We start from the raw sequence: 20,988 nt of genomic DNA on the forward strand, positions 1-20,988 counted from the left end.
ACCTTGCACCTTTGCAGCCCTCGGGAGGCACTGCGCCACTCCAGTGCTGAGCAGCAACATGCCCTCCTGCTGCAGCCTAGCATTAYGGGCTGTCCCCACCAATGACCCCATATGGATCCCTCACACCACCAGAGGACCCTGTTTATTGGCTGTTCCCTGACATCTAGTTAATAGGACCTCGTAAGCTGAAGCCAGCAAAGCTGGAGATCTGCTGACTGAATATATTTCTTGCTTTGTCAGCTATTTTTCTTCCACAGATAACATTTTGTAAATACAGACTCCTGGTTTGGCTAGGCAAATTAAGAGCAGAAGTGACATCCGGAGTCTGTTGAAGTTAATGGCAAAATTCCCACTGATTTCAGTAGAGCCTGGATGGTACTGCAAGTGCTTCTTTCTCTAACTTGTGTTGCTACCTTCCATTTTGTCAGCAGATGGCAATATCTACTTTTCATCGGAACTTCAGAAAAGTTTTGTGCAGAAAACACAAACTCTTTTTATTCAAATAGATGCTTCTACTTTGCAGAGCATATTCTGACTGGGAGCTAGGTAAGTTCTCATTCCAAATCTCTTAACATTTAAGTGCTTACTCAGTCATCAATATATTATTGAAAGCACAACTTTAAAAGCCTATTGCTGGATGATAGTTCCTTTCCACAGCTTTCAATTACATGCAGGAACTCATACAACGCAAAACCAGAATATATAAATTCATTTGTGTATATCTTATTTTCTACTGTGAACCGTAGACCTTAGTTAATATGCCAGTACACAAACTTCAAACTTGCATGTTCCAGCATCTAGACTTAACATGACTTATTAAAATTTCATAAATCTTGTAAACAACTGCTATGAACTGTAGATATTACAGACCTCAAGAAAAAAATACTAGTATTTCCATGCCTGTTGTTAAGTGTTTTCCTGGCCTATTAGCTCCAAGCAATCTAATGTCCTTTCCTTGTGGAACAGTTGGCCAATAATATACCCAAGGTCAGCCAGTCCTTGAGCTCTCTGCTGTGTAAGTGCCAGTCTTGCAAAGCAGAYCTGTGTGAGGCTATTTCACTATTGACATCCCCTTTCCCTGCCCCATTCTGAGACCTCTTTTGCATACCATATTGTAGAGCAGTGCATGGTTTAATGTGAAAATGAATGAATACTGATTTGTTTGCCTAAGCTCAGTGGGAAATTTGAATTTCTCTTTGAAATCATGAGAGAAATATATAAGTCTTTTCACAACAGGTATTTTAGCCTGACAGTCTGAGGGACACAGCAAACTAAAATACCTTGTTGCTTGCTGTCTATTAGCAGTGACAATAAAAGATATTGTTCATTGTCTAACTGTCATTTACTCTGTAGTATTAATACCTAGAATCTGCTATTTAAATACAGTCAATATTCCGAAAGCTTGAGGAAATTTGATGARGATAATTAGGAAATTAAGTTAGGTTACAGCTAAGTTAAACAATTCCACTAAGGGCATGCAGTCCACTAGAGCAAATGAACCTGCACAGGTTCATTAAGTCTGTTGGTTGAAAACAGAATATGAAACATTATTTTTGTTCAGTTAAAAAAGTAGTGGTGGCCTTCTGGAGTCTATGTACTTATAGGAACAGCAGAAGAAAAAAATGCAGGTCACTCCATTTTCAAATGTAATTTCAGTCTTTCGAAAAGAGTTGCTATTTTTAAGAATCTCGTCTACTTTGTTTATGACCTGCCTCATCTCTCTACCTACCTCTGGATGTATTTATGCACTACTCATTATGATATCTCAGTGCCTTATCCCCTGGCAGGCTTTGTAATCYGAGTTTGCTGCAGGCAGGCAGCCTAAGGTTTCCATGCAGAAGCTGAGTCACCCGGGCTTGGACTGAAATAMCCGAGTGCCATTAGCGATGGAAGCCTGCAGATGCATGGGGCACTGCGTCACCCTTGAGTCCTGTGATCTGTGCTGGGAGCTGCTTTGCAATTTYCATGTTGTCCCTTAGGTAATTGATCCAGGTGTTTGGATAACACGGTGACAACTTCTGTGAAGACAGATAAGTAGGAATGTTTGCTGACTTAAAAGGAGTGGAATATTGAGGCCTTGAAGTATTGCTGTTCTGAGGCAGCACTTGAGCAAATGTTTTAAATGTGTATACATTTTGGTGAGGGAGGTTGTGCAGTCTCTGTTCAGTTTGGCCAGAGGGATTGTGTAGACTCCATCACTGGAGGTTTTCAAGACGCAACTGGATAAAACCCTGAGCAACCTGGCCTGGTCTCACAGCTGACCCTGCTTTGAGTAGTAGGTTGGACTAGAGATTTCACAAGGTCCCTTCCTGCCCGAGCAGTTCTGTGGTCTTGCACATGTACTGCCATGTCTCCGTGAGGCTTGAACTTGGTCAAAGCCCTGTTGTGCCTCAGTCCTGGCCCTAAGAATAACACTTTTGCAAGTACTGTCCATTTTCAAGGTGTGTTTCAGAAAACAATTGACCTTCAGGAGCTCTGTGAGCTATTATCTTGTATTACTCCACATAAACTGTGGAGAAGGTGACTCTTGCTGAAGGTCCCCGGGCGAGGCAAGTGCTGAAACTAGAATTTGGTAATGGAGCTGGAGAAGCAACTCTTTTCTTACCCCATTTTATTTCCTGTTTTGGACTAGAGTGAAATCAGGACATTTCAAAAGAAAGATAAAGAGAGACACTTTTCAAAGAACCAGAAATAATTAATAACCAATTGGGCAGGTCACTTCTGGGACATAGGAGAGACCAAGTTAGGATCCCTGGTCCAATGAGGCACATACAGATCTCTTGACTTCTGAGCGTTCCCAGATTGTCTAGTCTTTTTTTAGCGGTGACCAGAAGTTTCTGCAGGGAAGGGAAAAACAACTTTGCTTTTTTTTTTTTTTTTTTTTTTTTTTTCCTCTGAAAACAATATAATTCAATTAAAAATTTCCCTTATAATTAGTTTGGCTTTTTGTTAGAATATGTCCTTTATTACATTCCATACCACTTTTACTTGGGAGAAACCAGCTCTTAATCATGAGCTGAGAGCATTAGACAGCATAGTCTCTTTCACCAGAAATGGCATTGCTTGAACTAGGTGTCACATGTAGGTGGAAATCACGGTTCATTTGAACTAGCAACTCTGGTTGTCAGTAAATGAAATCCAGACACCAGAGAGTTTAGCAGATTCAGCATTCAGGTGAATTAATATCCCTTAAACTCAAGTCTTGCTCTATTTCTGGTTTGCCTACAGACATTTAATGCAGTAATCACTCCCTCTAAGAGTGAAAGACAAAACATCCCTTTTCTGATTGGAGCGATTTGCCTGTAATGCAAAACAGAACAACCTCAAGACAACTGCTCTTGTCTTTTACACATTTCTTTTTAATTTCCTTTTGAATGTACTCTTTGGTGCAGAATATTTCCTTAAAAATACATAAAAATCACATCTAGTCATCCTTTTCCAGCAATTTGTTCATGCAGTTATACTGTCTTGGTAGTAGATCACATTCAAAATCTAACTGCAGGGTCTTTTCCTGAGGCAGTGTCAGGTTCTACAAAGGGGTTTCAGGTGAGTTTGAACTAAATGAGCGCTAAATGGTCACAGATTTCTCTCYCATATTTGGGCCTAAGAAAGGCAAAATGGGTTATAATGAAAGAGGCTCACTAGGAATCGATTCGGGTGGATTCCCCTGATGCCATGCATTGATAAATGTTTGCTATGGTACCAAAGGGAAAAATACTGGCTTCCTGAAGGAATTTTTAAGACAGAACACATAGCAACAGTCACCAGTACTGGTAAAGGAAGTATCAGAAGAGAGAATCAAGTATTAGTCATGGGACTCATCTGTTTCTTACTTTCATTAATGCTTTCTTCCCAACACAATGACTGCCCAGAGTTAGGGGGCTCTGTTAATACAAAAGGACTGGGATAGTATATGGAAGTGAGAACTGAAATAAGAGGAATGGGATGAAATTCAGTAGTCCAAAATGCAGTGTCATAATAGTATACAAATTTTCCTCACCTAAAGTTTATCATTTTAAAATGCCTGAGGAGGAGAAAGATCCAGGCATACTACTTGGATATCTTGTCTTCTAATCTGATGAATCTATGAAAAAAAAAGAAATCTGTGATGCATCCAAAGGAGTGTTTCCAGTGGAGATAGSGAATATTCTGGAAGAACTGAATACTGGAAGGGAATGTGATTGCTCTCTATAACTGTGTGGTAATAGGTGTCCGTGACTGGTTCAAACTGCTGCTGTAGGCATCGTTTCCTATGGAAACGCTATCATTTGAAAACTCAAGCTTCATGCTTTTGCAGAAAGCTCACTAGAGTCAGAGGTCTGTGAAAAGGGGACAGATTTGCTCAGGGTTTTGCTACCTATTCTCTTTCTGGAGCCTGTTCAGGAAACTTTGGAAGATGAACCATGCAGAGTTTCATGAAAATTCTTCTCCCACAGGAGTGGAACAGTTTGACTAAGCCTCAGGTTCATTAACTTTTGGGTGACCTTTTCACAGTAGATACATGGCTGTTGCAGAAGCAGGTAATGAAATGCTAATAATTTTGCAAACCTAGAAAACATTCCATAAATGTGGCCAGAGGCAACAATGTGAAATCTGAAAAAATAGGTTTTTTTTAACTTAGTTCAGAAAACAAAGCTGAATGCAAAGACAAATCAAATTGTGCTAGATGATGAATATGATTTAAAGAGTACCGGTGCTGTTAGAGCTTTGTTTTGTACTTAGCATGGGGACAGAGTATTTTCATTAAACGGATGAATAATAAACGGATTAACCTGTCAGCGAGGCGAATGGCATACTATGCTCAAATTCTACAGCTATTTTGGGAAAGGTGACAAATAAGTGAGTGGTGATTAGGATTTTTTTTTTAACCCCCTTTCCCCCTCTCCAAAAGATCCAGTGTAACTGCAAGCAGAAAAGATAGACGTTTGCAGGAAGGTGGGAGTAACTGTGGATGTATATATTATTTTTTAATGGGAGCACTTGCTTGTAAGTAGGAGGTGACATCTTCAGTAACCTAGAATTCCAGGAACACAAGAACAGGAACATGCAGTGCTACAGAGCATCTGATTATATCCTTATCAGGAAGAGCCCCACAGATCTCTTCTCTTTGACAGGGCTTGCTGACGCTGTGCATCTAGCAAGGCACACCAATGATTAGTGTAGCCCAAAACTTACAAATCCAAGGTATGTCTATTTATTCTTGTGGCCAGCAATATGCAACAGAACCATCAGCAAATTTACATTTTCCATSTGTTTGAGCCCAGTGAACCAGAAGTCATTAAAATACATTAAATATGATGTAAAGCGCATTTTTAGCTGTCCTGTTTTAAGTAGAATAATTATTTTAATTTAAAGAAGTGGTATCTCCAAGGTATTCTTTGTTTGCAATGGGTCTGGGAAAGGGTTGAAAAATTCTAGTCTGACTCATGTACATTTTTATATGCAACTTCTTAGGAATTAAAGGAAAGAAATACATCTGCTATCCTCTACTCCTATAACAAGAAGTTTTAAAGAGCTCTCTTCCATCAGTGAAATTCCATTTAGGGCATCGTAAGTAAGTGTGAAGGTTTTATGGGTTTAGGATTCTCCTGTAGAATTCGGAGGTCTGCTCTGAAATTTGGTGGAATGATACACAGGTCCTTGGGGAATGGATCTTTTGCTGTAAATTCTGCAGATTTATCATAATAGAACAGTGTTTCCACTGCAGTGAAAGGAAACTCTGATAGCCTGATTATTATCATTCAGGTCACAATCATCAAAATACTAAAATTTCTACTTTTAAAAATTAATAAAAAATGTGCAACTATAGTCAGAGGTGGGTCTGAGACATTGTCTCTGACCTCTGGGGAGCCTTTGGCTGAGGCTGTGTTGATCAGCCTTCTCACCACAGGTTTTCAAGCAGGAAAGAATGCATTTAATGTGGAAGAGAGAGGAAAAGGGATTACAAAAATCCCAGTGAGCCATCCTAGATTTCACATTAGTTCATTTAGTTTACTTGTCCTGAGTGACTCTGTGGGCAATGGCTAAGAAATGTTATAAGTGTCACCTTTTGTGACCAGACCATTTTTGGTTTTTATTTGTAGCTGAATTCGTTATAGAATGAGCTATATGGTGGTAATTGGCCCTTTAAAAAACTTTCCCTGAAGTGTTCCTCTCCTAGGAACATTTTGGGTTGAATTGGTTACAACGTGTTAGCAACCTTAAAAGCGGAACTTGCAGCTTCCACTATATCCTTCACAAGCTTTTTTCGTGTTATACTGAAGGCTCATAAGTTTTATAGCCTCCTAATTCAGAGTTCTAAATTGCTGTGTAAGAATATTGAAAACAAATTGAACCGCATTCAATCCCTGTGTGAATGTTCTCAGCCCTAATTTAAGTGCCTTGAATTTTCTTGGCAAAGTACAGCAAGGGTAAGTCAACATAGATGAATTCAATAAATCCAAGCCCCTCTGCCTTCACAAGTGGGCTGTATGGCAACGTTAGCCGCTCGGGCATTGATYGCACTGCTCTAAGCTTTGTCAAGATGCTTTGTGGATCAGAGCTGGTTCATGTTCACTCAGTTCAAGCATGGGCAGAGAATTTCAGGGACTCCATGGTAAACATGGGCCAAGCACCTGCTTTAGGCTATGTTTGTGCAGTTTGTTAAGCTCTGGTTTGGACCCTGGGCTTTGGTCCAGCAACCTTACTGAARCAGTTATTGCATCCTCAGACACAGGTCTCAGCTGGGAGGAGATTGGTATCTAATATATGATTCAGGCATAACTTTGAGTATGCTAGAAAACTAACTCTTTCCTGACATGCTGATGCACATTTCTAGGTCTGAAATTTGGTGTTTGCTTTTGTTCTTTCTTTTTCTTTAAGTTTTGAAACCAATTTTTCATTGCAGCCAAGGAGAGCTTTTAATGAAACAAAATTAAATTCTGACTGCTGAGTCACTTGCCAGATTGGACCCTAAGCGGGGATCTTGTCTTTAGTACAACAGTATGCAGGTTTTCAACATTTTAAAAATATTTTGATTGTTTTAGAAAAATAATGCCTAGTTATAACAACAATGAGCTCCTTTAGAAATACACTTCATTAAACCTGAAAATTTTAAGAAAAATATATACAAGAGATGTTAATAGGCTATGTCCTACAAGGGTGTTCTATAGATGTTTTGTGATGACATATAAGATGGTCCATTTTTGCATGGGGGCAAAAGGACTCACATTTTTAGGACATACCTGGAGATAATCACAACCCTGTTAATGTCAGGGCAGGAAGGTGGAATTGAACTGGGCATAGATGAGTGACTAGAGAATAGAAACTCATTAAAGGCAGTGATGTCCTAATGGACAGGAATTAAAGAGGGCAGAAGAAAATTAGTGGGTGGCTGTATAAAAGAAAATCCTACTTGGAAGAGGATTGTGGAGCTCTGCTTTTATAAAGAGGTTGGGCTTTTACCAGTCTTTTTTGTAGCAAAGAATGAGGAGAATTTGCTTTTTTATTTGCTTAATGGGATCATATCACGGTGAGACTAGAGAAAGTAAGGTTTATTTTCCACTTGAAAGTTTTCTCTTCACAGCTGAAAATCCATGTTGTAGCTCTCTGCTTYGTTTCCTCACCCTCTGATCCTCCTGCTCCAGATTGCATCCTTGTTGCCTGTCTAAAACTAGAATTAAGCACAAATAATGTTAGAGAGAATGGAATTTTGCTCTGCAGTAAACTTACACAGGCATTGCCAGATGGCTTTTACAGTCCAGTTTGGCCCACGAGCGTTTGCTCGTGTGAGTGCATGTGTGTATTTAAAAAAAACAAAACCAAAATCTAGTAGCTGCTGGTAACCGGACCATCTGGTAGCTGTTCTCTCCAGTATAATGTCATTTACTTTTTTGCTTTTCAAGCAGGTCTGTTTTTAAATGGCTTATTTTAATCACCAGAAACCACATATGTGCCAGTCAGTCGTCTAGTAGTTCGCAGCACTCGTCCCTCTRTGCAGCCTCCTTCTGTCAGCTGGGGTTTTCCCCAAGATGCCACTCACACTGATACCAACTTTGTCTTTTCCCCTAGGCATCTTCCAGTTTTGCATATGTGGTACATTCTTTCTAGCAGAAAGCAGTTTCTGTCTCTGTCGTTTCCTCTTTGAAAAGAAAATGTCTATTCCTTCCTAAACACAAATATCTTTTAGCAACAATTGTTTGGTCTCATTCTTTCTTAGGATGGGATCTGATCTCATCTACCCCGGTAAGTGCTTTAAAAATTTAAACAATGACACACATGTTTCTCATAGCTTTCCCTACGTGCAGCTGAACCAGTTACAGACCGYGCAAGTCTCCAAAGCAGGTGCACAGAGAATCATCCCTAACTGCTTTTATTGGTGGGGAAAAACGTTTCAGTAAGCAGATCAGGAGAAAGGCATAAATGGCCGTTGGCTAGAGAGTTTCTCCCATATCACCCTTGAGCAAGCTCAAGCTCGAGCACCTGAGGTTTCAGTAATGCTATCGTTTAACTGCTTGTGCTCTTCCCTAATAGATTTAACAGCATTCAGGGTCTTGCAAGGAACGCCTAAAGTCAGTATGCTTTCCTGTCTGATCAGACTATATGCTCTAGCTTCTTCACGTGTCACACATGCATTTAGTGTCTGCGAGACTTTGCTAAGTCATACTTCCCGTCGGTGGAAGAAAGCTTCCAGAATGGGGCTTCTACTGGGAGCATTTCTTTTTGACTTTCCCAGATACAGACAGGGAAGAGGACTCTCAAATTAGATACCTGCTGTATGTCTTTGGATGCCTTAGATCGTTACTCTTATTTCTAAACAGCACAGCAGATTTCAGATTCTGCTTATTCTTGAAAAAATACACCATTGCAGGAAATTTTGTTAACAGGGCTCAGGATATATTTTCTTCTTCCTTTCAGTCTACCTGTAATTTTTATTAGCAAAATACTGTGAAAGGCTTGTGAACATGGCTGTACCTTTGGTATACTCTCACCCTGCAGTATCCCTGCAGTCACGGCACCGGGCTGTGTGATGCAGAGGTTGTAATGCGCAGTGTAGCTCCTAGGATCTGCTGTCTTGATTTAACAACTCYGCATTACTAGCTTACCCATAGGCAAGTGTGGGCTATATCAGCCACCCCGGTTTACCTTTCTTAAACTATATGATTTCTAAAAGTAAACAGGAWGGATGATTGTTTGAAGTAGAAAACCAAGAATTTGGAAACCTTCATTTTTAGACAGTCTCTGTAGGATAGCAGGTAATAATAATCTGAATTTGATACTCTGCTAATATTTTCTCCATTGTAACATATATAATTTCATGTTAATATATTATATGAGTTCTTTAGTTTAGTCAAGGGAAACTGTGTGCCATTTTGACATTTATTCACATAAAATACTTTTCATAACACATATTTTTAATTTTTATTTCCTCTCAAAAGCTAGCATTATTGTCAATATTCTAGTATTGCAAGAAAAACTGAAATACATGATTGCAGTTCCATATTTTATTTTAAACCATGTAATGTTTTATCTTTCTGTGTGAAGACAAAGTTCATGTTGAATGAATATAAGATTAGATAATTATAAGTTGAAAAATATATCCTAGGATGGAACTATATGAAGTAATTTTTATAAGCAAGCTTCTTAACAACAGCTCTCACTGTTATTAAAATACCATGGCATTACTATGAAATAGAAATGCATTTTTTTCTTACTATTCACAGCATTGTCCAAGACAATCAACTGCTATCAAGAATTTGAATTGCCGACATATTGTATTTATCACACTGAACCATTATTTAAGCTGAAAATTATAGCTGATTCATTTAGGAAAAGGATTCATGAAAGTTTTCATTTATGAAAAATATTCTAGCTGTAATTCTGAAGAAATGTGTGTAGGCTGATGCATTTGCTGGTATCTGGAAGAAATCGATGAGTGCAGGTCCATTGCTTTGTATATGTATATATGTGTGTTGTCTAGCAATTACATGTACATCTCTTTCATCAAAATGTAGTCCTCATTTTAGATGAGATAAYCACTGGTGTAAGAAGCTACCATTCTAAAAATATGCTTCTACTGCTTTTGTGGTATTTATGAGCAAATTACCCATAGTGTATGGCCTTAAATTATTGTTAATAATAGTCTCAATAGGTGAAATCTAATTTTCAACATCTACTGTGGTAGACAGAACTTGAAGGAGAAAGTTGAAGTTCTTCACTATGTATTTTTGCAAAGCATGGATGTATGCAGAAAAAAGTAAAAAGAATCAAATTTGGATCTTAAATACAGACTGTTACATAAAGTTACAGTTCTCAAATGAAATAAAAGATGCTGAAATAATAATTATAGCAGTATATGTTCATCAAAAATAACTTTTTTCCAGAACTCAGAAATGAAAGCAATATTTGGCTGTTATATTGTGTCTGCTATTTCCCTAATGCTGAAAGTTTCATTTACATACACTCAATCCAGAATAAATGCAGCATTATATCACAAATTATCTCTGAGAAATATATATGAAGCATTATATCTGATGCTAGTTGCCAAAAAGAGATAATAAACTGTAAAAAATTGGGTTCTCTTAAAAAAACCCAGCAGTGTGAGCATGCATTGTATACAATATTTAACAGCAAAAGCCTTGAGGACTAAATCTGAGACCTAACAGCAGGCCCCACAAGACTTGTTCACTTGGAGAGTCCCTGAAGGATTAATTCTCTTTTCCATCCTGTTTAACAATATTTACAGCCACAGAAGCTGGTTAGACCATAGACACCTGTTAGACAATAAACACCTGTCTATTATCTAATCAGCCTCAATGGGTCTATTGTCTAACCAGCCTCCGTGGCTGTAAATGTGCCAGCCATATGTAGATGTCAAAAAGCTCTAATGAGCTCTTGCGTATCAACATAGTGGTAAATAATGCTTTCYGCCATCTCCAGTTATCTTGAGGACCATAGCTCATCCTCAAGATCGTTGGCCAGTTCCCMATGACTCATACCTTTCTCCATTTTTATGTAGATAGGGGCAATCCAATGAGCCTCTGCAGAATGGCTTGGCACTGTGGACGTTCCAGCAAGCATAGAAAGGAGCAATGTCCTGCCACAGCAACACCATCTGCCATGACCCCATATAGTCTATATCTTTTCTCTTTCCCAATCCAATCTATAGAGTTCCAAATAAAATTCAAGGCTTTAGATCTCATATTCCAGGTTTCCAGTGGCTGAGATTCAGTTTACGTGTAATGTTTCGATAAATACTGTACTCAAGTATTCTACTTCTCTGGCAAAACAAAGCTTTCCACAGATAAAKGTTAAGTTTGGCTATGTTGGATATAGAGTTTTTCTTGATAGGCTAAGATTAGGCTGAACACCCACAGAAAGTGAAGATCAACYCAAGCCTATTATCTTCTACCTCAGTGCAAGTCTTTCTTCTTGTCTTCTCTAAGGGACATAACAACATTTAGAGATGATGTATATAAAGTCCTACCAAAATGTAACACTGAACACATACACAATATGTGTGCACAGTATTTCAGGGGATGGAGTGAGAGAGCAAATGGTCTGTGACTCCCTCACCTAGGACACTTCYGCTTGGAGCTCACCTAGAACTGTGTGTGCAGTACGGTCCCAGTCCTTCTTGCAGCAGGACTGGAGGGAGATGGCAAAGGACAACGAATAATAAGCAGCATATGAAAAATCTGTCTTAAGATAAGTCTGTTAACATTTCAGTATGTTGCTGGGGTCTGTAATCCCCCTCTCTTTTCAATTTATGGCACCCTCTTTCACTTTAATCTCAGACCTCTTACTCCTGTCAGACTTTTAGTGCATACTCTCATTTTCCCACCATATTCCCGTGTTTATATAGATCCATGTTTCTAGATTGGCTCCCCCTTCTCTCTCACTGGGACACGCTCATGTCCCTTTTTAACATCATGTTCCTTCCAGTCTTGCTTCCACTTCTGTTTCCCCAAGTTCTGCTTCTCCCACCCATGCTTTGTGGGAGGGAACCCTCTCGGTTCCTCATTTACTCTGCCTTCCTAAACTGGGGTGCTCCTGCATTCTCCCCACCCTGTGTCCCCTTCTAGGGGTGTGTGTCCCTGCAAAGCAAACAGAAGCCCRGTGTATTGCTTATATCAGAAAACATATGAGAAGAACAATAAACTACTGAGGGAAGAGTTAGAAAATAGTGTGCATTACCTGCTCCCTAGAACTGGCCCTGTACGGCTCTTGGCACACCCSCAGTATAGTGGTAATTCCTCCGATAGCTAAATTACTCTGTATTTACAATGGAGTTTCTATTACAACCCRGTTTGCTAACCCGTTGTTAGCCTTCATGTGGAAAAGGTTTCGTTTTCAGATGATAAAAAGAAGATACAACAATTTATAACATTTCCATAATGAGRTATCATTCTGTTCCATGCCTTGAGGCAGTTTAAAAGAGGCAGACTATCAATTCTCTTCTGGGAAAATCCTATAGATATTAGTTCAGGGTTTTGTGTAACCATTTTACATAGTCTTTTGAGATTTTTTTTCACTGCTGAATCCCTTGCAGGTTTGTGAGGACCAGGCTTTGCCCAGTTTGCACCTTTCTATAGTCTTTTCATCAGCATAAAGAAATGAAAAAAAYCTAGCCCAAAAGAAGTATAAAAGGAAGCTTCCTTTATCCCTTTGTATATAAAAAATACTCTGCTTTAGAAATCTCTTAGTTTTAATCATGCAAGAAAGGGTTGTTCTACCTCAACAGTCACATCCCTATTTCATCCATTCTATGGATGGTTAGAACAAGGGGAGCTGAAATCAAGCAGTTCTTCCAGTGAATTACAAGAATGTCTGTTCTGAGCCAGCAAGCTATAAAAATGAGCAAAATGATATAAAAACCTATTAGAGGTAGCAAGAGATAATGATGATAATATCCATAATGTACTGTTTCTGCCACTTCATTCYGCTTTAGAGACTATTGTTGAGAATGATCTGCCTCACCAGGTTCCTGGCTACTCTGCTTCTTGCGTGACTGCAGAGACTTGCATTCGTTCAGTGTACCGTTCACTGACCAGACACAGTAAATCATAACTGCTCTGTTGAACCCAAGATGGCACATGCTGTAGGTAGATGGTACAATGCTATTTATTTCATACRGCATCTGCCAGACAAAGGATCAAAGAGATTAACTGATAGTGGGTCCAGTCCAGGTGCAGACCTACAGAGCTCTGTATTGTTTGCATCCCCAGAGGAGAAAACGTCCTCTTAAAGCTATTTTGCGTCTTTCCTTAAGTGCTAGAGCCAATTACCTACCTACCTGATTGTTTCATGGTTGATATTTTCTAAGGATCTCAGCTTCTTAGAAGTTGGGCTTCTGTTTCTTTTCATGAACAATATGCATATGTGTGTTGTGTAGCCTATATATGGTGATTATTGCAAATGAGAGAAGTTTTACATACGATTTTACACTGATATGATGTGGACAGTAATACCATAATCCAGGTAGGTGTAGCACTTAACGCAGAATGTCCAATGCAGTAAAGATAGTGCATATAAGCAGTAAAACCAAAAAGTGTTAAGCTTTTTCTGCARACACTGTAGTCAATCCATATACCAGAAATTTGTATTTTCCAGAATTTCCAGATAGCCTCAGCTACCACAGCTAATTGAATTTGCCAGGCATTTCAGGAAACTCTTCTTTTTCTGCCTAGGCTTGTGGTAGTCCAACTTCTTTTTTTTTTTTGGGGGGGGGGGCAGATATCTTTGGAGAAGAGGAGACTGCACAGTCTAAAGATCCCATCAGACTGACAGCTCTGAAATGGAACTGAACAGGGCAGCAGAGGCTCACTGAAATATCACCCAGCTTCCAATCAAGGAAAGGGAAGAAATAAAGGAGAGTCTCCCACTTCTGCCCAACTTTTCTCAAAGGCAAACTTTGGTAATTAACTGTAAAGCAAAAAGATCTTCAAGCTCACTTGATCTCTTTGCCTACTGGATATGAAACCGCTATAGCTGTTAGGTAAAAGGCTGTTAGGACATGGAGGTTTTGAGAGATCAAGAGCTCAGTGGCAGCACTGTACCTACTGAAAGGGCTGGATTAGGGAGCTGAACAAGTACTGAAGTTCTCTAAGAGGTCATGAAGGTCCTAACTTTCTTTACTAAGATAAATTGGTTAGCTAAACTGAGATTACAGAAGACAGCTCCAAAAGAATGATTTTTATATGCTCAGAATGCTTTTTCAGCCCACATTTTGTTGTTTATTGTATGTCAGAAGAAATCCAATAGTTTTGTCTCACATGTTTGTAAAACCAAGTACAATATTGGTTAAATTTCTGTTTCGCAATAGCTAGTGTAGTAACTTTTGAAGCAATTTATAAGCAAGAGTCTGTAAGTGACTATACACATTTTTGTTGGTGCGTTTTTTCTCCCAGCTACCCTACATCATGCAGATAGTTCCATGGCTAAGCTCATAAATCCTACAGAGATTTGGGAGAATTTAAAAGAAACCTGGAATGGCCCGAGATGGAATGGCTTGTAATAGGCCATCCTTCMTCTACCCATTTAACTACCCTTGGAGGTCCCAAGTAGGGATTGCTTCTCAGGTCTTAGAGACGCTGGCAACTTCAGAGCCAGCGAAAGGCTGCTGGAACTTGGCTATAGGATTTTAACAGTATGAACTGAAAGACAACATGCAATGTTCTTGTACAGCTTCTGGAAGAGAACTGAACTGTGTGTGCCCAACACTGCGGAAAGAGGAATCGGCCTGCCTGCACCCACAAGTAAGTTTTATCCTTGCCTTGGCAATCAGCAGACATGAATCTTAATCCTGCCTTTTTTTGGTATTAGCCTACAGGCTGCATACATATATTTACCATAAATGCATCATTTCTGTTCTCTGTGCCTCTGCTTGCTGTACTTTCTGTTGGCTGTTACATATATTCCTATATGTCTACAGTTTTTTCTCTCCAACGTGGCTATTTCAAAACTGACACTGTATTTGTGTAGAAGCTACTGTAATATATTAATTAAAAAAATGTAATCAGCATTAAAAGCTATTTGCCCTTCACAGGAGTTCCATCTGAAAGACAGAGGGAGAGGGTGTGTTCAGGCTGTGGTGTTGTTTGGGGGTATTGTTTTGTAAGTGTCATTGTAAGTGTTATTAAGATACGTATCATTAAATTCTGGATTCACCTCCTTTAATTACCCAGCTAAAAGGACTCACACCTAAACTACTAATCTAAGTTGTGTTTGAATTGCAATATATAGCCCTGCAGTGCACTCCGCTGTCCTGTCCTCAGCTGTCTGCATCCCAGCCTCATCTTGGGGTGACACCTGAGTGCTGGCTGTCCCTCTGGGTGCGCTGGCTGTTTCTGAAGGAGACCCTGGGCCCATGGGCTGGGAAGGAGCCACAGGAGCTCCAGTAGTTCTCCAGGCAGACCATAGGGTGACCAGGACTAAAGGACATGCCATGGATTGTAGCTGTCTTGCAGCACAGACRTGCCCAAAGTTGGCTGCTCTCAAAGAGAGAAAGAAACATCTCCAAACCATGAATCATCCGATCTTAAGGCATGTATCTGAGCTGCATGGGATAAATTGTCCCCTGGAAGTGTCTTTGTACTGACAATTGAGAAACATAGGTCCCTTTGAACAGGCACCTAAATTTCAGGCAGCTGAAATTAGATGAGGTGAAACCCAGCCCAGCTGACCAGATGTAYTGTTTTTAATGGCCCACTGAGAGAATAAGAGAGACAAGTGTGAAATGTGTGACTCTGGTTTGATTTTGCTATTGATTTTTATTGCCAGTGGCTGTTCTCCAAGTGTCCTAGCTTGATGCTTTGGGTCTTTTTCTGAGAAATTGGTTATATAAGCAGCAGAGATTTGAACATATTTCCCTTGATAGCCAATGTGAATGATCCAATCAGTATGCTGTCTGCTGTGTTTCGGGTACTTCTTGTCAGGACCCTGTAGGGCCTCACCAGTGAGAGAAACAGGGAAACTTAATGTGTGAATCCTGCTGRGAATTAGGTATGAGTTATATGCTGAGCTCTTCATTTCTCAGCACAGTTTTTTGCTTAGAAGCAAAATGCTACACGCCTTGGGGAGGTTATTGAGAGCAGCTRAAAGGCTTCAGGACTAGGTAGGAACTTTCAAAATTTGTTCTGGGTGTATACAGCTCTCAACGGATGTTGCCCTCAGCTGCTTTCTGGGAAGCTCCTCTTCTTTTCAATGGCCAGTTATTGTCGGTCTCTTGGGTTTCTGCCCCTTTCCTGTGTAACACCTGCTATTACTACCTTCTCCCATATCAGGCATGTAGGAATTTGTTGGAGTCCTTATAACTTTTTTATACGTTTTGTCACCTGAGAATGAGGACTGACGCTGTCTTTTACTACTTACAATCTGAGGCAATAAATCAAGTCCACTGTCACACAAAACAATCCTCTTGGTTTTGTCGCTGTCTGCTTTGTAGTTCAGCTCTGACTGGATGTTATTTCTGACATTATACCAAGTGCAACAATTAGATGCTTGCTACACTGGTAATATTTTAGGATGTAAAAATATCAATCGCTGTAGCCCTGGATGACTATTAGCCAGCATGTTCAATGTGGAAAGCACAAATGACAACCTATTAGGGTGGAAAGTAGCTGCTAGATAGTAAGCACCACGTTTTATCGCAGGAGAGGCCAGCTGCTAAAAGATATGCAGACACATATCAACCTGTAAAACTACCCTCAGTCTGAGAGGATGATCTGATAAAATGTGGATATTAGAACTGCCATCAGTTGCTCTCCTGCTTGCTAAAGGTATTTCAAAAATCAAATCACCATATCTGTGACCTGTGGGTAGCTTCTGGTACTCTGTTTCCCCATGCTAGTCTAGTAATGTCTGCAGGATACAGCAACATAATGCCATGGTGTCTTCAGCTATTTTTGACACAATTCTTTAATACTGGGAGCGCACACTATTTCCTTTGGTGTGGCTTGTGGGGCACTGAACAGTTGCAGTGCTTGCCAACATATAATATCCTACAGAACAGAGGAAACAATTTAATAAAAATGCAGTCTACACATATGTGTTTTCTTTGTCTGATTGAATTATAGATTAGATATACCAGTGTATCTATTACAAGCTGGGTGCTCCTTTTGTGTGTTCTTTTTTATCAAACATCTATGGAACAAGATTAATATTTTTAGCTGCTCTTTTATTTTATTTTAGAAGAAATGAGTCCTTTCAACACTATTTCTTGTAGAATCACACTGCCTAATTTCCCATGTTTGAAGTGACCTTTTCCCCTACTCCTCTTTAAATGAAATTACTGCAAATTCATTATTCATAGCATCAAGACACAGACCCAATTGTAGAAAGTCGTGGGGCTTCTTTCCTTGAAAGTCTTTTGAAAACCTCAGGCTTAGCTTAAATATATCAGTATCTCATGACAGTATCGGCAACGTAGTCCTAGAAAAGTATAGTGTAGGATAATTTGGGAATTTGGGGCATGCTATCCTTTATGGAAATATTTTTGTGACTAAGGCGATGCCTTTTTCCTCTGCCATGGCAAGTTGTTGMTTAAAGTTTCTGGAAGCTGCACACACTAGATAATCAACTAGCATTAAAATACTTTACCATAAAGATGATAGTTTGCTGGCATGTATGTGGTTTTTGCAATGACCACCTTTTTTTTGCTGGGAATAATTGTAGAGATTAATGCTTGTTTTCTGTATAGCTCCTAAGAAGATCCAAACAGTGATTTCAAATGATGAAATATCATGCATTAAACTGAAATACAGATATATTAATGTTCTTTAGGTCTCGTTTTCAAACAAATACATTCAGAGCTGTTTGTTTCATACTGTACACTGATGAAAAGGAAATCTCACAAATTTTAGGATTTAGCTCAGGGGCTTGGTTCAGATGAACAACCACAGTCTTTGGATGAGTGGTAGGCGAGCTTGTTTTCTTTTAATTTGTTTTCATCTCATAAGGAATACTGGGCACGTGAATTTTTGACTCAGACCACGTCCACTCTTCTGATAAGATGCTGTGATAAATAAAGGGGAAATAAATCCCCCAACTCTTAGAAATTAAAGCTGTATACTAACGCAACATCTACAACTTTCTTGTATGTGTGTATATATATATGTATACATATACACACACATATATGTCTGTTTTTAACARAGAGAGGAAAAAAAGATTTTCTTGGAGGGTTTTGATGAAAAGTGAAAGAAAGTGCTCCAGATTTTTGGCCAGTATAGAAAGAAAATGTGTCTTTATTCCTTCTTGTAATTATGAAGTCAAGACTGTCTCGTACTTGACTGTTTAAGCTACATATTTGGGTTGTCTGAAGTACTGAGGTTTTGGTTCACTTGCTAAGCCAAAATTAAAAAAAAGATCTCTATGGCTCAGACTAAATTAGATGACCCACATCCTGGGTGAGTGATCTAACCCTGAGGTATCAGTGGAAGCAGGGGCACCACAGCTTYAGCAGGCCTTCAGAAATCCTTTCTAAGATTTTTCTGCCTTGCAGGTCTGGATCAGTGTTGCAAACAGTTTGGCAATAACTGAAACCACAATTGTTTGTGAATTTAGTACTAGCTTGAATTTTCACTTAGTTCTGTTACATACTGTAAGTGCAGGTAACTGGATCTTTGTAACAAAAACGTAAAACTGTTTTTTTTTCTTTGTTGCCTAACGTGATGGGTCTATGATAATTGTCACTCTTCTTACTTGTAATGTACACAAAGCCAGTAATATTATAATACAAAAAGAGTTAAAACTGTTGTTGAGTGCCAAAGAAGTGACTGCTCATTTTTAATAAGCCATCTGTTTCATTTAGAAATTGGCTGTTTATAAATTTCTTTTAATCTGTAAAATATTGGCTACTTCTAGTAATATTGAGAAAAAACACAGGATCCAACTAATAAACTCTGTTCTCTTTCCCCTGTGAAAAAAATCACAGTAGAACAAAAATWACCCAGTGAGATATCATATTAAATATTTGCTTCCAGGTGAAACTATTAGGGAATTGGAGAAGGTGAGTGAGCAGGGGATGGGACAGCCCCTTTACCACCCTGGTGGAAAGCTGTCATGGTTGGGGAAAGTTTCAGAAAGAGAAGGAGAAGGAAATGGGAGACTGAATGATTGTGGTGATGGTATATATTTCCCAAGACACTAAAGGAAGATTGAGTACACAGTGTATTCGTACAATGAGATTTAAAACACATTAGTGGTTTTTTAAAAAAGGCATTGGTACTGAAATAGCTATAAAAGTCTATTCTTATCATATCATTTCAGGTGGCAGGGAAGACRCAGTAGAAGATCATATTTCAGCAGTTAACAGCTGAGTTTCCATGAGATGCTTGCTTGGGAAAGTGTACTGACTGTGGGTTTTGGAGACCCTTGGTTTGCGTGGATTGTGCACAAAGGAGAGAGAGAGGCTGCTGGACAAAACAAGAATATTGTTTAAAAGCCAGTACTGAAAGAGCTAGGAAGCAGAGAGAGGCCACAAACACGATCCGGTGGCTGACACTGAAGTGCCGTGATGCGAGAAGCTGCGAACAGATTGAACTCCTTGTCAAAGGGAAAGCTGAGAGATGGCTTGAAGTGAGGTTGCTTAACACATAACAAAAAAAGCAATGCGGTTCTTCAGCAAGAGTCTTGCTGAGGATTTTTCAATCTTGCTGAGAAAGGCATAACAAGATGGCTGCAAATTGAAGTTAGATAAAATGAATGCTGAAAGAAAATGCAGTTTCTTAGCAGGGAGAAAAAGAATAATTTATCAAGGAGTGTGGTAAATTCAGCATCTCTTGATGTGTTTATGGCAAAAGTAAGGCACATCTTTTAGGAGAATATTTAATCAAGCACACAGAAGAAGTTATACAACTTGCTTGTGCGAGGGGTTAGGCTGGATGTTTGTGATTATTTTTTCTTAGCTTGGGAGCCAGTGAATATACGAAGTTCCCCATTTATTTTCTTCCATGTAAAGTGAACAAAAACTTCCATATTGTCCCAGTGTATTCATTGCTACTGCCATTCTACATTAAGAAATGCCTATAATCAAATCTCATTATTCACAGTTTCTGACAGTYGTCTGCAGTGGCCAGAATTTCTTCCCTTCGGTACATATTTGACAAGAAATAGTCTATTTGGGACCGTGTATGGGTGGCAATTATTTGCCCTCAGAAGTCAGTGTCATTCTCGGAGGCTGGCTGTGTGCTCCATCCCCAGGCTCAGCCTGACGGCCAGTTCCGGGGCCGGTCGGCCCGGCCTTCCCGTGGAGCAGCGGCGCGGCGCTCCCGCTCCGGCTCCCGCCTTGCGCCTTGCCGTGCATCCCGCCTCCTGCCCGAGCCGGGCTGCCCTGCCTGCCCAGGGCACCCGCAGTGTCCCGGCAGCGCGGCACTGGGCGCACGGACGGATGAGACTCCCCAGAGACGGACCCGCGTTGGCGCGGTCGTATCTTGGTGCAGCCATCGCSTCCCACCCGTTTGCAGCGTGAAGCACGCTGCGATCACCCGGCCACCCTTTGCCAAGTARTTCGTGGCTCTTGCAGGGTCGTAGGAGAGAGGCAGCACGCCAGCCTGCCCGGGCACCTTAGTCTCTCGAGGGCTGAAGCGCTTTATACAAGTCCGAGTTAGTAGGCAAAGGGTAAATGTTGCTGCTTTGCGACATAGGAAGGCAAGTTAGATGATCTATTTGTCTGTTCTTACCGAAGCTCTATCAAGTGACTAGAAAATCATAACCTTATCAGGGGTATAACTGCCCCATGAAAGAATATGCAATTCTAGGTCTCTTACAAAATTACTTAAGACGCAGAAAAACTTACAAAAAGTAGATTATTCTGTTAAACACTATAGATTTTTAAAGTACCTTCAATAAAATCCTATTGGTTTCATTCTTAAGTGGAGTTTTCCCTAAAGAAACAGATATTTTATCATGATATTTGCACTGGACTTTAAAAAATTGCAGTTTTAATGTGCCCATTTCCTTTTGTCATTCAAAAAGTCAGAAAGCAACCCAATTAAGACATTAGACATT

General features: G+C 39.7%; 1 long non-coding RNA gene across 2 annotated transcripts in view; it reads left to right on the forward strand.

The window, feature by feature from the left end:
* Nucleotides 1-501: 501 nt before the first annotated feature.
* The window catches only part of LOC146596227 (uncharacterized), a 31,250-nt gene continuing 10,763 nt past the window's right edge, over nt 502-20,988 (forward strand). For both annotated transcript variants that reach the window (XR_014895782.1, XR_014895783.1), the window contains exons 1-2: nt 502-546; nt 14,665-14,735. This is a non-coding gene — a long non-coding RNA (uncharacterized LOC146596227). The remainder of the gene's footprint in view (nt 547-14,664; nt 14,736-20,988) is intronic.

The sequence above is a fragment of the Rhea americana genome, unplaced genomic scaffold, assembly GCF_003343005.1.
Source record: "Rhea americana isolate MKP2758 unplaced genomic scaffold, rheAme1 scaffold_205, whole genome shotgun sequence".
NCBI lineage: Eukaryota > Metazoa > Chordata > Aves > Rheiformes > Rheidae > Rhea > Rhea americana.